Genomic DNA, 7,876 nt, shown 5'->3' on the forward strand with positions numbered 1-7,876 from the left:
CAATGAAAATAATATTTTAAGGGTGCAGAGTTAAAACGGGCTCATTAAATTTAAAATTTTCCACGTTGTCCAGCTGTCCTTCCATCTTTTCGACGTCCTTCTTGGTAGTCTTTTGCTGCTAGGGTTTTCAGACATAGTAATTTTCGCAAGCCTTATATCTTCCATGTGGTCCCCCCAAAAGAGCCCTCTGCTTCTTTCCCACCTCACTATGTCTTCAACACCACAGACAGACCTTATCGTCTCATTTCTTATCCGATCTCTAAGAGTTTGGCCTGTGATGGAGCGTAGGTTTCTCACTTCCGCTACTCTGAGAAGGCGTTTTGTCCTTTTGGTATCACCTCTCACTTCCATCCCGTAGGTCATGATGGGCCAGACGCATGTCTTATATATCCTGACCTTACTTTCGGCTAGCATGTGTTTGTTTCTCCATATAGTGTCCTGCAAGCAGCCAATCACAGCTGTGGCTTTATTAGCCTGTGCTCATACTTCACTATATAGGTTTCTGTTGCTGGAGATCTTTACATCAAGGTAAGTGAACCGCCCGACTTGCTCAATAGGTACATCATCAATGATCAGTTTGCATCTGAGTAGCTCTTTTGATATGGTTAAGCACTTTGTTTCATTGACAGACATTGTCATATTGTATTTTTTAGAAGCAAGGTGAAACTTGTAGAGCATTATCTGAAGATCATCTTCGTTTTCTGCTCTATTATTTAAAATAATTGTTAATGCGTATTATGAATTATTATAAATATATTTTTTTTTAATGTGGAATGTTTTTTTCTTGTCTATTGGAATTTGTTTTGGAATTCTATATTTTTATTACATTAAATATTGAAGGTAGGTACCGAGTAGTTCTTGATTATCGCCACATACTCGAGCTCCACTTAAACATTATTTTATATGGCCACAGACTAAAGATATGCACTGAAAATGGCAATGAAATCTGTAAACCAATTATATTATCAGCGTTTGTTATAGATTTTTAAATTTTATCTCAGTAGTCTGTCTCATACATGATCATTTTTTTACTTTTTATTTATTTTATTTTATTCAGAAAACATACAGTCGTACATAATAAGTATTAAAGAAACCCTTCAAATCTTGTGTCTCCGAGGCTTCCGTGGACCTCAGGTTTAAGAACTATGCTCAAGAATATAATACAAAAGAGTTTATCTAAGTCTACTCATTACTTGGCTAAGAATTAAAATAGCCTTATGTATTATTCTGTAACTTGTATAAGAAAAAATATAGTAAAATTAAAAATATTAGTTATAACAAGTTGACGTGGGTACAGTACCCACATTAAATTGTAATTATCGAGTCAGGTGCATGGCACAAAAAAAATGTAAAAATCAATGTATATTAACTAAAGTACTCACGTGCCAAAATAATAATAATAATCATGGTTTATTAACAAAAAAATACAATTTCTTCATCTACTACATACATACTTAGGTAATAGATTTCTCTGGATTATGTCTAGTCTGCCTAACTAGGTACAACCTGTTTTAAGGCAGTCATTTTTATGCAAAAATAAACAATAACATGACTACCTACTAGTTAATTTATTATAGAGTTATACAGTATTTAAATATACCATTTGTTATTTAAGAATGTTTTTGAGTAAGTTTTCCGATTTTTCTCTACCTCCATAAATCCAGTAACCATTTTTTGTACAAATTTACTTAATTGAATTCGGGTCATAGTTTTGGATTGTTCGGGTAACATATTGAATATTTTGGGGCCCAGAAACCTGAAGTTTATTTGTCCGAATTCAGAGTTTGTGGTAGACCCCATGACCCATCCTTTAGTTTGACCTCTGGTAGTGTGGGAGAGTTCCTTTTGGGATTTGGTAGAATAATTTGCTTTCACAAACATAATTATTCTAGATATATATAATTGTCTTATATCCACTAAATTGAATTCCTCAAACAACTTGACGCTGGGGTACCTGAAGGCCTTTTTTAAAAATTATTTTAATAATCAATTTTTTAGCAGATTCGAGAGGTTTCAATATTGATTTATTATATTAGTGCCTCCCCATCTTATTATGCCATAAGTTATAATTGAGTTACATAAAATATAATACAGTTGTTTGTACTTTAATTGGGGATAAGATGTTACGTATCGACTTGAAGATATGGGAAAGTTTTCTAATTTTTTGTGCTATATATTCTATGTGTTCTGTCCATTTAAAACATTTATCAATCATTATCCCAAATATTTTATATGGTGTTTTGTTTGGGCTGTCCTACTGTGGTTTTACTAAATGTCATGTATTTTGTTTTGTCAATATTTAAAGTTAAGAGATTGTTATCCAACCACATTTTAATTGTATTGACACCGTTTTGAACCGCAGAATAAATTTCATCCCATTTGTCACTAGTAAAAATAAGACCAGTGTCATCTGCAAATGTGTCATACATATTCTATAATAAATCTCTCCCGTTTTTTAATTTTGTGCTTAAAAATTAATTTTGCCGTCGCCACCTCTCTACCGGCCATTGTAACAGTTCATACATAGCAACCTTTTCACGCTTTATTGCCTGGAGAAAAATAGTTAAATAAAAAAGGTCTAAAGATTTTTCTAATAGTACTTAAATATGAATATGTACTCCTTTTCTTTAACTTGTCAAACGGAACTTAATTTCTGGATATACCTCACATTTTTAAAAGCCCTGTATCTACTATATTTGTTTAATGAATTAGATGACTATTTCAAAATACTTACAATAATAATCTCTTTAATAATATAATTATTAAGTTCTACATAATCTCTGTTGAGATACCTATTATGTAGAGTTTAATTATATTGTGTTTAGTAGACCTAAAATATCAGCATTGGAATTGTAAATCTTCTGATGGCTTTCTTTAAATTAGCAACTTTTTAGTGTTCTGCACAGACCAACCAGATTTTTTTGTTTGTTTCACCGTAATTTATGAGACGGGTTGTGATTCCCCATCAGGTGGTCCTAGGTTGGAATCCTTAACCGCCACAAATTGCCCGCATCCATCGACTTGCAAATAAATAATACATTGTTTATCTAAATTTATTTTATGCATCACCATTGATAATTTTTTGAAATGTTCTTTAAAAAAAAAAAAAAACGGGTATTTAATTAATCATCACTGGTGATTTCTTTTTTTTGTATTACAGTGTATGTTCAAAATTAAATGTAATAAATAAATAATCAAAACATGTATTTTCAAGCTCTAAATGAAAGGTTATGAATATTTAGATGAGGTCTACTCTAAAAAAGTCAACCTGCAAAAACTATCAATAATTTTTTTATATTATTTTTGACAGTCGTTAAATAATAATTCATCGTCATTTTGTACAATGTAAGTAAATGTAGAATAAAGATACATTTATGCACACACATATTTCAGGAATTTGGTATTAAAAAATAATTTGTTAGGAAATTATTCATTCATTTGAATACTTATACTTTTTAATGTTTAATTCTGACTTATTTGATGATATATGACAACATTAATAGTCTTGAACATAACAATTCAGATTAGAATAATTATAATAAAATAAGTTATTATGTTTTAACCACGTTTAATTTAGGATTTCGCACCAGCCCAAACAAAAATCTTTAAAAAACATGTGTTATCCCAAAAACCCGATCATCAGTGTTAAATCCTGAATTTAAAATATTTTGAATCAGGTTGTAGTCCCACGGAAGTGTAATGGACTCTCCCTGCTCAACCTCAACTCGATTCCAATTTTGATGTATAAAATTTGTGAAAAAAAACATTTAATATATGTATGTATATACGTACAGTAAAACTCCAATTGTCAGGATTAATGAGTGCCAGATGTTATCACATAAAAAACTTACTTAAACTTGTCCAGCAAAGTTAATTGCTTTGACAAAGAAACGCACCGGCCGTCGGGTCCTTTTTCATTTGTTCAATGGCAATCCGGATGACTGGAATTCGGATAAATGAAGTTCTTCTTCTTCAGCCTCGTTTTCTTCACTGTTTGATAAAGGCATCTTCCAAACGTCTCCATTCCTTCCTGTCACCCGCTTTTACCACTTCGATCTTATTCATTAACAATAATAAAATCGTAGCGGTTCATGAATACATATATCTAGGACGCAAAGTCAAACTTGATAAAGACAACCAGACAGCGAAGTTGCCAAGAAGAATAGGGCTAAGTTGGGCTGCTTTCGGCAAGCTAAAGCATATTTTTGAAAATAAACAAATCCCAATATTCTTAAACAGACAAGTCTACTGAATCGCAAATTGCGAATATTTTTTTGAAATATAAAATAATTTTATTGCTCTTTGTATATTTATTTATATCTTTCTATATTTTCTATTTAATATATATGTATATAATATATGTTTTGTGCCTCTTAAAAAATGAAAAAAATCATCTTCTTTTTAAAATTTATAAATAAAATAAATGATTTAAGTACGTTAATCAATAAAAAGATGTACATACCCACATTTTTTGGTCTCCCTTTCTCTCATTCTGGATATATTGTAAAAAAAGAGGCCGCTATAGACATGCCCCGAACCCTCAAAAATGATGACACTTAGCTGATGCCCAATGTGTATTTAGTCGTTTTTCAACCGCCAGCCAGAGATAATGTAGCCGCCAGCCAAGTGTGACGTTTAGAATTGTAACCAAAATGCCCGCTTGTGTCATGAAAGCGCGTAAAAACCTTTTGGATAAACATTGTAAAAAGGATTGCGTAACTTTTCATTGGTAAATATTTGTTCATGAGTGATAACAAAGCTTAAAACAATTTATGTATGTAAATTCAGATATAAATATTATTTTTTGTAAACTTTCTAAAAAAGTGAGTACCCTCAAAACTTTGGTAGCATATGCATGCTTGTTGAATGCAGCCCTGGTGTAAATAAACAAACTCGGCAACTATGGGTATGTTTTCGTGTCAATATTTAAAAATATATTTTACTCTATAGAGCGCGTGTATATATTAATATATCAATGGGAAACATGCATTGAATTGGTAAAATGTGTAGTTATCCCTCGAGAGATGTATGTATATACTCTAGGTAGGTATACTGAAATGAATTATCTTGTATTAAAGTATTGGAATTAATCAATTTCAAGGGTATTAAAAATAAAAACTGTGTATTAATATTGGTTGTGTATTTTTTTTTACTATTTATAGCAAATCACAATATTGTATGTTTTAAATTCAAATCTTCATATTTGTGATATTCACATTTTTAAATGAAACAATAAAATTATGCTTTTTAAACCTCAACATTGTTTTACTTCATAAACATATTCATTCATGTGTGCTGTTCTGACTGGTGCCTTGAAAAGGGAGTCGCCATAGTTTACAGAAAAACAAAAATTTAAGTTTACAACAACAATTTATTTCTAATATATATAATTACATTTCAAAAGAGCATTGAAAACAAGCTTTGCAACATTAAAAATACACCAAAGAATCATCGTCAGTAAATTGTTTACACTACAGAACACAATTGCAAAATTGGTTTTTCTGGGTTATTATGCCGTGAGTCGTTTTCACTATTTTTCGACGTTTCAGATTGCTTTGCAGCCTCCATCATCAGGGTTGATGTACACCCGAACGGCAAAATTTAATCACAATTTAACTATAGGAAAATTTACCATCAATGTCCCGATACAGAATTTCCTAATAGGTAATCTCATTTTAAACAATAATTTAATTCTTGGTTTAGTTTTTTTAATAATAATCGAGCACTAGATGTTAAAAACTTTGAAATTGCATTTTTTAATTGTAAATTCTTGAAAATGTCTGCATAGGCGAAACCATGCGATGATTATCAATAAAAAAAGAGTAAAATTAATTGAAGCTTGTAGTTTTATCAAGAAATATCTACAACAAAACTTAATGTTTTATTTTCACATAGTATAAGATGAACTAATAAAAAGTAATAATTTTATCTTATGTACACATAATTTTTTACGGCGGCACGGGTATTTGAAGGCATAAATTTTTTACACTATTTTTACAAATCATATTATAAATAAATAATAAGAGCTTTCTGAAAAAACTCATGAATGGTGGTTATCAGCTAATTTTATTGATTCTAGGTACATAAATATTAAGGAATTCTGTATCATGATAACATTGCAAATAAAAATATATTTCAACAAAAACATTATTCAGTCATTAATATATAAATACTCTACATACATTAAGAAAATCTAAAAAGACAGACAATTATCACAGGAAGTCCACAGGTAAATTACTTTAAACAGACTGATTACAATCATTGAAATACTAAATCTTCTTTAATTTGATAAAATCTTGTAAAAACTGACTTATCAACTTTAAATTTAAAGAAAAATATATTAGAATATTAAAATATTTTTTTGTGAGCGATCAATGTGATTTCTGTGAGTTAAAAAACTTTTATCATATATAATACGCAAGTATATAGTGTTGTTAACACAAATTCAATAGATAATTTTTAATATTTTATTATAGAAAATAAAAGACGAGTGATACTTTAATCCACAAATTTGGAATATCCAGAGACCGGTTTTATCGCTTTCGCGACATCTTCGAGACTGGTATCTTTATCTTTATCAAGAAAACAGAGGTAAGGATAGAGAATTCAAAATTATATGAGAGTAAATGGATATTCCAAATTTGCGGATTAAAGTATCACTGGTCTTTTATTTTCTATAATAAATTACAATAAACTTCCATCAAGAATTTTCACTTACGAACTCAATTTTTTAATATTATTATGTTACTGTATTTATTTATACAAGAATTAAACATTACCAAACTCATGAATGTCACACGCTTACAAATAAATTATTGACAACTTTAAGAATATTTACACCATATAATGGTACTTGTTTTGAAAATCGAACTAACAACTTTGGCACAAAATTGGTTGAAAATGAGAAATAAACTAATAAAAAATACATAAATATAATGAGAAAATTTAAGAAACTGTAAATAAAATTGTTTTAATATAATGATATTTCCTACATGACAGTCTTGTTTGGTAGATATAATAATAAATACTAATTTACTCTCGAGTTTAAATAAAAATTTGAAAAAATAATTAAAGAAGGACGATGGATGGACAGTATATATATTTTTTTTACTTTTGAGATACATTTAATCTCCAAAAAGTAGCAAATTAAGACTACTCTCTAGAGTAATTATATCTACTACAAAATTTATATAAATAAAATATCTTTTATAATATCGAAATCATCCTACTTATATTATGAGTTAAATATATTTTTTTATATATTTTATCAATTGCTCTAAAGCAAAACCGCAGTGAAAAATTACAACACATTAAATGACTTGAAAAATAACTTACATGGATCTATTTAGTTGAAAATCACTATTTTGTTAAATGAAGTTTTTTTAAGAAACAATTTTGTGTTCAGAAATTTCTCAGCATATTATTTAAATAACATTTATATCATTTGTCTAAGAAATAAAATCACAAAATTATTTATTCAAATATTAATTAATCATTTCTACCAAAGCGAGAATTTGGTTGTAAATTAATTTAAGATCAATTCTTCGCAAAATTCATAGTTTGATTATACATTATATTACTTCTGCAGGGGAGAAGTGAAGGGAGCGCGGCGCAGTATCAGACTCCCCCTCCTCGTTTCTCCCCTGCAAAAGTAAGCAACTATTTGCTTTTTTTGATTTTTTTTTCGTTCTAAAAATTATTTTAATGTGCCAAAATGTCTTCTTGCTCGCTCTGATCATCGTGATTTCGGATGCGACCGGGTTTAATGAACACCCTGTATACGTATCGCATATTGTAATTCCCATGTCTATTTTAATGATGTGATATGACGGTTTCGCTTGGAGCCACATGATTATTGTTACCTTTACTTATTTTA

Source organism: Micrasema longulum, unplaced genomic scaffold (genome assembly GCF_059751315.1).
Source record: "Micrasema longulum isolate JH-2025_06_02 unplaced genomic scaffold, ASM5975131v1 h1tg000306l, whole genome shotgun sequence".
Classification (NCBI taxonomy): domain Eukaryota; kingdom Metazoa; phylum Arthropoda; class Insecta; order Trichoptera; family Brachycentridae; genus Micrasema; species Micrasema longulum.